Source organism: Zonotrichia albicollis, chromosome 1 (assembly GCF_047830755.1).
Source record: "Zonotrichia albicollis isolate bZonAlb1 chromosome 1, bZonAlb1.hap1, whole genome shotgun sequence".
Lineage (NCBI taxonomy): Eukaryota > Metazoa > Chordata > Aves > Passeriformes > Passerellidae > Zonotrichia > Zonotrichia albicollis.
The window spans coordinates 102451660-102464292 of record NC_133819.1 but is presented as its reverse complement, the minus strand read 5'-3'; the positions used below and the strand labels follow the sequence as shown (position 1 = coordinate 102464292).

Sequence of the window (12633 nt, the reverse complement as noted above, 5' to 3'; positions counted from 1 at the left end):
TTTTGAGGAAGTGAAAAAGTTCTCTAGCAAAGGAGATGTGGAGAATTTTGTCTTCTCTGAAAAAAAACAATTCTTGCCAGGGTACTTCCAATCCAATTAGCTGGATGTAAGAAAGAAAGAAGATTTATAGACATACCAGTCCCATGAAAATCATGCATCTGAAAATCTCCAAAACTGATGAGGTAGTGTTCTCACACCTTAACTGCTGGCTATAAGAAAACAAAGTATTCTGCCAATAAGTAAATTAACAGTGTTGTATAAACATTTATTAGTCATTGTTGGTTTGGAATGAGATCCAACACAACAGGACGGATTTAAAACACAGGAAACTGAGGAGGTCAAGCAAGGTGAGTACACATATATACTCAGTACATGACAGTGACATACCCAAGTCACTGTGTTCACAAAGGAGGAATTGAGAAAACCTTGGGAGGCTCTTCTTCTTCCAAAGCAGGCATTTTATAGCACCATCAGCCAATCATACAAGAGAGGGGGGAAAAGAGGACAGCTGACACATAAACTGTCTAAAGGTTCACAATTTGTTACATTCCATGTCAGTTAAAATCACTATCCCTAAATATAAATATTCTCCTGATAGCTCCCTGCCTTTTCCAGGAACACTTATTGTATCTCTCATTATGTTTTCTGAGTATGCTGACAAAATGCTGTAATAAAAGTTTGTTCTTTTGATTAATCACAAAATTAAGCGGTCAATGAGAGCTGATAAATTAAAGAGAGAACAAGTTTAATCTCACAAGAAATTGTTATTTGACGTCTTTTCCCTTTTGTCCTCTTTCTCCTAACTCCCTCTCCTGCCCCTTGTCAGGAAATATGAGATATTTTGAACCATAATGAAAACCTGGAAATATTTCCTTTATCATAGATGAGTCCACTGCTGAAAGGCGTACCTGGTGTAAGAGATACCACATGGGGCCACTCTGCCCTGGATACAACTATCAGGATCAGGAAAGATCTCTCAGCATTCTTTTAGCCTAAAAAGTTCTTTCAATGGAACAAAGTTTCCAAATGCATAAAAATCTACTGTTTTGCTGTTACAACAGCATGCCCAAGGAACGTGATGCTTGGAGTACTTACACAGTAAGAAATGTCACCCAGCTCTTCCTTGGAAGAAACAGCTGTTGTTTACCCTCACTGTCTGACCACACCCAATGGGAAAGTGAGAAGGAAAAAAAAGGGAAGCAGACAAGAGGTAGTGAACATCTTGCCTTACCCTATTATTTCCATAGGTTCTTTTTTACTGAAAAAAATTATTGGTTAATATTACCTTTTAATATGCAGAGAGTTTTATTCAGCGTCTCAAGGCAAACTGCCAGAATTAAGCACAGAGCATAAGAGCTCAAAATGCTGATCAAACCATGTGCCAAAGTACTTTTCCTCCCTTGGTTTCTTGTCTGCTGTAAAAGCAGTTATAGAAACCAAGCAGTGATGCCATTCATTGCATTTAATACTGATGGCTTCCTTTACCTTGTGGTAAGCAGCCAGCCAAACAGAAAGAAAGAACAGGAATGAGCAGGGTACTTGGGACAGCTGCACAGTGGATTTTCTAGTTTTAACAAGCAAACATTAAGCATCTGGCACTGTTAAGAAACTAAGACTCTAAAGAGGCATATAGACCAACATAACAGAAATAGAAGTGCTTGGCCATTGTTTGAAACTGTCTTACTAAATGCACCTACTGGATTTTATTACAGTTTCTTGTATTTTCCAGCAGGACTGCTCCACAGTAATCTCTACCTGGATTTTGTATCTTTCCTTTCATGAGTAATATGCCAGACAAGAGTCTGATGTCTGGCAGACCTGTGCCTCGTCTGAAAGCATATACTGGCCCAGAAAGGCAAGTTAAGTGGATTCAAGGTCCTGCCCCCATCAGCTCAAATCTCTGTGACAGAACCAGGTAGCAGCAGCGCCTCTTGCACAGGTTCAGTCACTTTCTCTCAGTACCTACAGCAGAAGTCTGGTTCCCTTCCTGTTCTACCACATGATACAGAGATACAAAATGGTTTATGAGTAGCTGAGATCCTTTGAACAAGTTTACAGGTGCACAAAGAAAATTGGCAGATTGATACAAAGGAGGAGTTGCGCTGTATGGAGGGGCAGGGAAAACATAAACTCTCTAGGCCAGTGAGCTGCTGCCTTTTTTTGTATCCCCAGGAATATCATTCTAACAGCTTGTTCTGGAATCCTTTCAAGTAAAACAAGACCTAGGAAGTGGCTATCCGTTCTGTAGTAAGAAAGATTGGTATCTTGAGTCAACATTGGGAAAAAAAATAAGGCAAGAAAATAAGAGATTGCTGTTACTAAGTAGAGAAAGTATGTAGCATAAATGGTCCACGAGTAAAGGAATAAAGTGCGTGTAAAAGAATAGCACCTTAGAAAGAAATTTTCCTTGAAAATTCTACTATTAATCTAGCTCCTGAATAATTAGCATATTTAAAATACTTTCCAAGATTCCTTCTTGAAATGCATTTCAAACTTTTTAGACATCTTAGAACACTGGGAGGTTAAACATTAAGTAGCAAAATATGAATGTTTTCAGAGCACTAGAGTATAAAGTTCTTTCCCTTACAAATAAAAGTATCTTTCAGGAATGGCCTCCAAGGTAAGTAAACTGATGATACTTTTCTTTCCAGACACGTTTGGGGAGTTTTGAGTTTCAAGTCCAATTGAAGTCAAGGAATTTATTTTACTTATTGTTTTTTATCTTTGATCAAAAAAATAAAAATTAACAGAGTGATAAAGACACAGTCACCTTTAAAGTGGTTCCTTCACAAATCAAGACAGTTCTGATGCTTTAGAAGGAAAAATCTGTGTGAATGACACCAAAGACACTCAAAGGAGCAAGTCTGAATTTGTTCCAAAAATCCTTTGGCTTCATACACAGAAACCCTAGCACCAGAGTTTAGGGATAAAAGAATAGCTCTCTCTACTATAAAGATAATTCCTTTTTATTTCTAGAAAAGAAGTTTTACAAAACCAGTAAAAATAGTTTTCTCTGAATCTTCCAACAGAAGATTCAAACAGTGCTCAGAAATGCTCAGAGACAATCAAAGCAAATAAGCTTCTATCATTAAATCCTTCTCAGAGAAAATATTTGGACTATTATCAAATTCTTACCTAGACCACAGAAACAGGACAGAAAATGTTCATGTCTGTGTTTTATCCTCCTTTTCTTTGCTTAAAAGGGTTTTGATTAGCAGGCAAAAGGAATAAGTGGTAGCTCTCATTTCCTGGGGAAAAGTATGCCCTTTGTCCCATGCGGGCAGAGACTAACAGCTGCAATCTACCTATGAATTTCTGCAGGTGACATCACTCTAAAAGGGTTGGTTCTTCCAATACAGAAAGCCACAAGGGACTGATCAGCTGGGGCAGTAGTCTCCTTATCTCATAGCCAGGCACAGTTCTGATCAAAGCTTTACTTGGTATGAAAAAGAAAATATAGGCCTCTCAAAATGAGTAAATTTCAGCTGAATTTCACTTTTCATTTTATTTAAAAATGCATTGGCATTTTCAAATCTTCTTTATTGCCATTTCATGACTATATTTGCCTGCATCACCATCTTGTATTTACTACCATGTGAAAACAGTTTACTTCATAAACCACAAAAGCCCTTAGATATTCCTTTCAGTGCAGCATTAATAATGTAATCTGATGCCCTGGGCATTAGGCTACATAGTTTATCAACAGCACATTAACCACTCAGTACTTTCTGCACAATGTTGCTATCTTGTATACCATCAGTTCCTGCCTAGATCACATCTATTTTGACTGAGAAAAAAGGTACCATCTTGCCACTAGCTGGTGGTGATTAACTGTGGTCTCATTCCAGAGACATCCCAGAATATGATTCTTGATACACCATAGACAGTCATTCCACATAGCATCTGAAAATGAAATTTCAGATTTACAGGTAAGGCTGCAATTCTTCAGCAGACTCATGTGCAGCAGAGTTCTTATTGTAACATCTTTTTTTTGACCTTGTGAAATCTATTGTTCTCAGAATCACAAAATGGTTTGGATGGGAAGGTACCTTGAGGGTGTCTTGTCCATCCCCCTCTGATCAAGTAGGGCCAATTGACTCACTTGTATTCAGCAAGAAGCATATGAACACCAAACATGAAAATCCAGCCCCCTGCTACAACTCACCAGCTTTTTAACCAGTCTGACAACAAAGGGAGATGTGCAGTGGCAACACTCACCCTGGCTTGCCTCACTGCAGGCTGCAAGGGGCAGTTTGCTACCCAACACGCTCCATCCCAGATCATCAAACCTCACACCACCTGGATCATGACTTCAGCACCTTCATATCCACTGTACTCAAACAGGTACTTTTTTTTTCTTGCAGCTTACCCCTCATAGTTTTCATCCCTGTAACATACCTACTTTCCTGTTATCCTCAAGTTCATCCATTCTTTGGTGTAGCAAGCCCAGAAGATACAGTTTCATTCATCCATCCAAAACCATATCATCCATTATAGCTTTGGCTTAAACTTCACTTTTGTACACCCCATGCTTCACTGCTTTATTTCAGCAGTTCTTGAATGCACATTACTTGCACATGAGATGTCAGGAGATTTATTTCATTTGATAATAAGCTGACTATCAGCAGAGCTTGCCCAGCCTGACCACTATGCACACAAGCTGCACTTGACAGAAATTTTTTGTGAATATTTGTTCATGATAAAAGGTAATTCAAACATTTGAAATTACAGCTTCTTTAAAACAGAAATTAGAGCAGTTTCACAGCCTCATAGAGAAAAACCTTGTGGGAGAAAAATCTCATCTACAGGAATTTCGAGTTTTCAGTCTCAACCATTTTTAAGATATTCATATCACTGTTTGGGCTCAGAAAATAACTTGATGAATTTTCTTAAGAGTCTCAGGCTGGATGATATCAGAAATTCCAATAAATCTTTCTTTGCTCACTTTTAATAGAAATTTGAATAAAATCACAGGAGTATCCAAAAGTTAACTCTAAGGAATATGAGATAACTGAAATCAATAAAATTATGCTAATATTGTTTATGCTAAATCCAAGACACAGAAATGCACCCCATAGCTGTTCTTCATACAAAAGTACACGGAAAAGAAGGTATTTTGGCCAAAGTAAGTGAAAACAGAGCAGCATTTTCAGATTTAAATGGTAGTCAAGAGAGAATTGAAGAAGCATCTCACAGGGACATGGTGTGATCCTGGGGTTGCCCTGTGCAGAGCTGGGAGTTGTGAGTCTCTTCCAACTCTGGATATCCTATGACTCTGATTCTAGAGAAGCAATTTTGTAAAACACAGACACCTAAAGCATGAGATCTGAGGCTGAGACATGGTTGTCCAAACATTTCTTGAATTCTATCAAGCTTGGTGCTGTGACCACTTCCCTGGGAGCCTCTTCCAGTGCCCAACCACCCTCTGGGTGAAGAACCTGGTGTATAACCTAAACCTCCCCTGACACAAGTTCAGGCCATTCCCTCAGGTCCTATCACCGGTTATCACAGAGCAGAGACCAGTGTTTGCCCCTCCTCTTCCCTTCACGAGGAAGCTGTACAGTGCAATGTCCCCTCAATCTCCTCCAGGCTGAACAGACCAAATGACCTCAGCCACTCCTCATGGGCTTCTCCTCAAGGCCCTTCCTCCTTGTGGCCCTCCTATGGACACTCCCTGAGAGTTTGCTATTTTTCTTACACTGCAGTGCCCAAACCTGCACACAGCACTCGAGGTGAGGCTGCCCCAGAGCAGAGCAGGACAATCCCCTTCCTTGCCCAGCTGGCAATGCTGTACCTGATGCCCCCCAGGACAGGGTTGGCCCTCCTGGCTGCCAGGGCACTGCTGATTCATGTTCAACCTGCCATGCTCTGTAATGAATAAAGCATTTCTAAGTTAAGTCCACAACTTAGGAAATGAGACACAATAAAGTTTAAACAAAAAGCTGCTGAAATGCTACTAATTTTAAATATTTTGGCTTCCTATCAAATCAGAGGTCTTCAGGTTTGGTTCTAAGGTATTTTAAAAACAAGAAGTGTTATCTGAAGTTGTAGATGCTTAACACTCCCAAATGCAATGTATAAGTTTCTAATTACATATCATGGGCTTAAAAGCTTGTATGAGAAGAAAAAGAGAACTCTCCTATACTCTTGTTTAGTTCTATACCAGCCTAGGCAGGGCAAGGTGGCATTTTTAGGGGGGAAAATCAGCCATTTAAAGTTACAAACATAATGTGTTGTTGACTGGGCTACAACTGTGTCTCCTAAATGGATTCCCATGGTGCATGGAAAGAACCAGGTATCAAAAATATCAGATATTGTGGATGGGCACGTGAACTTTTATTTATGCACAAAAAGATCTCAGCTGCTAAGCATTAATACCACAGATGGGATTTTCATTACATCACTCTTTTCACAGAGGATGAACATATTCTGTGTTTATACAACTGCACAGAGAGAAATAGATGGTTGGTTTTGCTTGTTGCCAGAGAATCTGAAACTTCTACAGTGAATAATTATAATCAAATAAACAGCTGTCCCATCCAACATATTCTTATTTTCATAATGCCACTGAAGGCAATACTGATCAGTACCAGCAAGAATTCAATCTTAGAGGCAGAATCAAACTCTACCACTTCAAGGTTTGACATAAATTAATAACATATCTTGAAAAGTGAGTATAAAAGCTGTATTTCTTCCAAAATCTAAGTGGTTAGGTTTGAAATGGCTGATTTAAATTCGAGGTAAGCAGATAGATAGGCAGCTCACAACCACAGCAGCTAGATTTGTGTTCCTACTTCCACCCATTTATCAAAGTCATTCTCAATTATCTTTGAAAGGTCATGGCAACTCGGGGAATGTTCCTGAGGACTGGCACAAAGCAATCATCACTGTTCTCTTCAAGAAAGGCAAGCAGCAGGATGGGAGGAGCTATAGACTGGCAGCCACACCTCAGTGCCCAGAAAGGTGATGAAGCAAGTAATCCTATAAACTATTTTGAAATATGCTATGAACAAGAAGAAAATTGAGACAAGTCATCACGGATTTAGAGACTACTCAGCCCTTGGTGAGCCTACGTCTGGAGGGCTGGTCCAGTTCTGGGCTCCCTGGACAGAGATGGGAATCAGTCCAGAAAAGTGTTGTGGAGGTGGTTAAAGGACAGGGGGGATCTGACACACAAGAAGAGACCCAGGATTGTTTAGTGTGGAGAGCAGGGGTAAGGGGTAAGACTCAGGGGTAATCTCATCAATACATACAAATATCTGATGTGAGACAATAAAGAAGACAGAGCCAGACTCTGCTCCACGGGGCCCAGTAACAGGACATGAGGCAATGGGCACAAATGCAAATCCACATAATTAAGCTTAAATACAGCAGAACCTTTATTACTGCAAAGGTGGTTGATGACTGAAACAGGTTACCTAGAGAGTTTGTGGAGTCTCCATTCTTGAATATAATCAAAACCAAACAGGAGAAGACTCCCAGCAATCTACTCAAACTGAAGCATTAATGTTGAACTAGATGTTTTTCTTCTATCCCCAATAATTCTTCTTTACCAGGACAAAGCTAGAAGAAAATTAATATTCCATTATTTCTAGGTACCCTTTCTGGTGTGGTAATGAAGCACTACAGTTGTGTGTATAGCTGTCAACTCTGTGTTCTTTATACACCTTGCATCATGAGGTCTGCTTTCCACATTTGTTTAGTAACAGAGAGCTGTGCAGTTTATTACTTGGCTCAGAAAGATAAAGTCATGAGTATAAAGCAGGAGAACTCATGCAAAAAGAAAAATAGGAAGGTCAGTGACAAAATTTCTCTCCCTAATATCGTTAGTGCATGGCCGTGTCTCCCACTCAGCTCAGATGAAAGGTTGCAGAGGGAAAAATCTCTAAATTTTGCTAGAAAGTATAGGCCTTAACCAGAACACCTGATTCCACAAAACAAGCTGTGCCCCTTTTTCTGTAATACAAGGTATTCCAGGTCTGCAAGGGCACAAAAGTGAAGCTCTGGAATAGAGCTTCCTACCCTGGAAGCGTTTCTAACCCTTTTATTCTTCTCCACATGGCAGATGCTTTTCAAAAACCAGTAAAACCTCATGTCATTTCTCCTTTTCTCTAATGCATAGCACTCAAAGGAAACAAATTCCTCATTATTTCTCTCACAACATTACAGAAGCTAAATAAAATGGAGAACAGAACTAAATAAAGTGGAGACCCACTACCCATGTGCAATGGCTGTTTCCTTCACAAATTTCTCCATACCCCATCTGTTTCAGGGGAAAGAAGGGGTACAACATCCCTCCTCCTGAGAAGTCATGGCATAATGTAAAACAAATGGAATGGAACAACTGGGTTTTGGTACCATTCAGTGCCTGCAGACAAATGAATTCACCACACATCATCTTACGCAGCCACTAAGGAAAATAATTTACTGCCAGGACAGTGCCTCTAAAAATCTCTGACACTTCTCTCAACTCTATTCATCACAGCCTGGATTTATTAACTTGCAAAAGATTGTTTAAAACTGAGCTCTTCTGGTACTTGAGAAATGGGAGGCTGAGTAGGATAAGAACAATAGGACTCTCATTTATGTGATTTAATTAAGCTCGATGGAAGCTTCTGATTAGAATATGTGTGGGCAGTGGTTTCTTCCCTATTTAAAATGTTATTAGAGGGAATCCAGTAAGTGTTTCATTATTGTTAAGTGCAATCAGAGAAGTTGTTTTCTACCAATTAAATGCTGCTAAATAAATAGTTAAAAGCAGTTAACAGTATAATGCTTTGCAGCTGGTGGATTTCTTCTCAGAAACTTCACAGTAGACCTGTTCCTCTATGCACACATAACAAGAGAAATTTGAGGAAAGCACCTTAAAAGCCAGAATGGTGCAGCTATTCATTGTCAAGATAATACTAATGAGGTAAGAATAACAGCTTTTTATGTAGGGGGAAACAAGATAAACGGCTTGCATCTTTCTCATGCACAGTTAAAGCTGCATGATGACTTGCATGTAGTCTGTGAAACTTCACTGAAGGGGGCTTCTGTGCCCATACACAAATGTGTCAGGGCTCTGTATTGCAAGAACACCTTGGTTCAACTTCTTTTCAAAATGGAAGCCTGAAACACAGACCTGTACAGCAAATTGTTACCACTTGTCTCATGGATAAAATCCAGAAGAGCTGGGGTTAGGTAACCTTCCCCCAATGCATCACTACAGCTCCACAGCTTTGGGAACAGCTGGGAAAAGACTCACTGAGAGCTGATCTACAAGCACTATTCCCACAGCACAGGGCTGTACCTGCTTAGAAGGACCTTTATTGCAGAGGTGAAATTAGGATGACAAAACCACACTTGTATAAAAAGGGAAAGTTACAATTTCTAAGTACACAGCCGAGAGAAGAGATGGAAAGTGGTCTTCCTAAAGTCCCCAACAGCTAGGTAAGTGTTTGTGGTGGGTTTTCTGTGCTGTAGCAAAACAAGCACATTTAGGGCACTTCCATTCCTAATTAGACATCATTGTGCTTATACAAAATTTTTGAAATACCTTAATTTGGAGGTAAGTCTTGTTGCTTTCTTAAAGCCCACAGAAAGCCTTTAAAACAAACAGCAATCAGAGCATAAATAGAACATGGATTTTACTCTTGACACATGCCCATCCCATTTCACCAGCAGAACATCTGTGAAGCATTTCAGATGTGAATGTTACATTGTTCTACTCCTAAAATGAGAGGTGAGGGAAACAAGAGAATAGATTCTGAGTTGCAACTCTGCCTTTTTTCCTTTTCCAAAATCCATTTTGTTTTATTACCCCTGTATGCTTTGCCTGGCAACCCCAAAGCACACTTGTCTCCCACTAATACTTGTGATTTTTTTTACTTCCCTCAGTTTGGTGTGGTTTCTTGCATAAGCATGGTATTCCAAGCACGGAGTTATATTTAACAACCCTCTCATTTCATTGTTTGTATGTCAAGTCTAACAATGGAAAACCACATTAAACACAGACATATTTGCTCTTTAAAGGCATTTTCAACTAAGGCTGACAAGATGGAGTCACAACTGTCTCCTCAATAATATAAGAATGTGCAATCTTTGCCAGGCAGCATGTACTTTGATACTCCTCTACTTATCTGAGTTACTGAAAATAAGTGACCTCACCTTATCTAAAACGGTCTCAGATCCCCTTTTTTTCATATACAAATAAAGTGGAGCCCTTTCTGCCATGCTGTACTGTCATAAATTAAGGAATAAGCAGTCTCAAAGGTTTCTCTCAGAGGATATAACTTCATGTTCTGCATTCATTTACAAGTAGTGTTACTCTTCCATGGTTACTCCTACAGGTACACAGTGAGAACTCGCAGTTTGAGCCATCTTTCTCCCTGCCATTTTAGATTGCTGTCTACAGAAATTTTAACACTGAGATAAAAGTTAGAATCTCCTAGAGTCTCATGAAGCATCAAGAAATGAAATACAGGGGAAACCAAAAGGACAGCAGCAGACACAAATACTCCTGCAATTATCAGAAGACAGAAGTACAGGATAATCATAAATCCTGCAGATAACACTGCAGCCTAGAGACAGGAAAGTCAGTTGTAGTTGCAGGCCTGTCAAGGACTGGGTATCAGTCCTCTCCCCTGCCACTGTCAACTCACAAGCTGGCACTGAAAAGTTGTGAGCTGTCACAGAGAATTCATGGGCTTACTACTGAGCAACTGGACCATCAAAAAAAACCCCTAGAACCCACGATGTAACGTTTCCTTTTTTTGATTCTCAGTCTAGGTCTTTATTTTGGTGCTTACTGAGAAACTGCCCACGTTCTGTGGAGTCAGCAACCCACAGAACAGTTAACCTGATGTGTGTGGGTCTGTGCACTGCTGCTCAGATTCCTTGGCTGCAGGACAAACTCACTCCGCTGACAGAAACAGAGGAGCCTGCAGGTAGCTCCCAGTTGGTATCAGCAATTATCCTGCCTGGGAGGTCTTGCCTTATCTGAAAGTGTGGCAAGAACTTCTCATGATAGCCTCCCTCAGGAATACAGCTGTTTTCTTTTAATGAAATTACATTTTACCTTGAAGGACCAAAAGAGAGAGGATCTCTTCACAGCCAGGGTTGGGTCTGCTCTGTGCAATGCACCAGGGGAAAAGGCATCTGGACTCCAGCTGATGTTGCACAGATGTGGAGCACCCAGTATCTGCAAGGATGCAAGATTTATTTGTTATTTATATTCGTGTTCTTCTATGTCATTAAAGGAGTTATTATGACTTTTTTTGTTGTTGAGACTTTCTTAATGAGATCCAGAAAGAAACCTGCACTGTCTCTCTTTCACCTCAATGCTCCTGACTTCCCAAGCCCCTGCAGAACAGATTTGGAGGCCTGTAGGTCCAACCACCAAGTGTACACATGAATTTACAGCTTCTAAGGAGGACAGACACTCTATATACTCTAAACACCTTTTCAGATATGGGATATAGTTTTTAATCCCCACTTTGCAATTTGTGCAAGACTTCAATGATAATTTCTGGATTTTGACGTAACAGCTAAGCCTGAAAAAAACTTGGAGTCAGAATAGAGGTTGGTGAGGTTAGATGAGAACAAGTGTGAAGGCAGCACCAGGAACAGGTAAACGGGTCATTAGTAGAAGAGCGGTTGCTGCACAGACATCAAGAGAAGGTTGCATCACTTGAAAAGAAAAATCTGCTTTGAGAAGTAAGTGAAGTATTACAGTAGATTCAGTCTTGATTATGCTGAAGGATTGAAGAATTTCTATCACTACAAAGAACTTCATTTCTGGAGAGTTAGTTTTCAAGAGCTCAGAGCACAAGTACGTGCCATAAAGTTAATCAATACAGGTTTAGAATTTAAGAATCTGACCGAACTCCCTCATGTACAGCAACCTCTGTTCATAATGCTGTTGAGCCCCTCTGCATTTTAGTTGGGCTTTGTTTGAATAGTGCTAAAAAAATCAGTGTTTCAAGTACAAAGAATAGTGTTATGAAATTGGGAATAATATAAAAACTACATTACAGTAGGTTGCTCCCAGTGCATCAGCCTATTCTCAGTAGGACTATAGAACTACTAAACTGGATCATATCCATGGCCTGCTCCAGTACTGCCCTGCAGCTATGACCAGGACCAGACATTTGAGAGGAAGAAGTAATCAACTCTACAGGACACAATAGTGTAAGACCTTCCTCCAAACCAAATTTCTTCCTGACTCTGTGCTGTGAGCTGCAGCCTGGCTTACACCCTTAACCTATCACTATAGTTAGAGACACTGTTAGTCCACAGGAGCTGGAGATGCCACACAAAGCATGTCCAGAACAGCTGCTCCAGTGGAGCAGCTCCTTGTTAAGAGCAGGCCAACAGAAGGTTGCCATGAGCAAGTACTGCTGCCAACTTCAACCCGGTGCCCTGAGCACAACTCATTTAGCACTTTCCATTTTACAGCAAGAATTGTTCATCAGACGCTGAGCCCAAACCGCACAGTCTAAAACACTACCATGCTAAGCATTGTTTCACAGTGTGACATCTGAACCTCTCTTCCAAGATATTTCTCACTCAGTGTTCCATGACCAAGGATTTCTCCACAGGAGCCTTCTTCACAGAGTCAGAAAAAATAATCAACTCAAGCTTTTTGTGGAC

At 40.2% G+C, this 12633-nt stretch overlaps 1 long non-coding RNA gene across 1 annotated transcript in view; it reads right to left on the bottom strand.

Moving 5' to 3' along the window:
• Window positions 1-12633, bottom strand: part of LOC141725358 (uncharacterized) — a 108689-nt gene that overhangs the window by 69987 nt on the left and 26069 nt on the right. Inside the window, exon 2 of the long non-coding RNA XR_012577228.1 lies at window positions 11060-11182. This is a non-coding gene — a long non-coding RNA (uncharacterized LOC141725358). The remainder of the gene's footprint in view (window positions 1-11059; window positions 11183-12633) is intronic.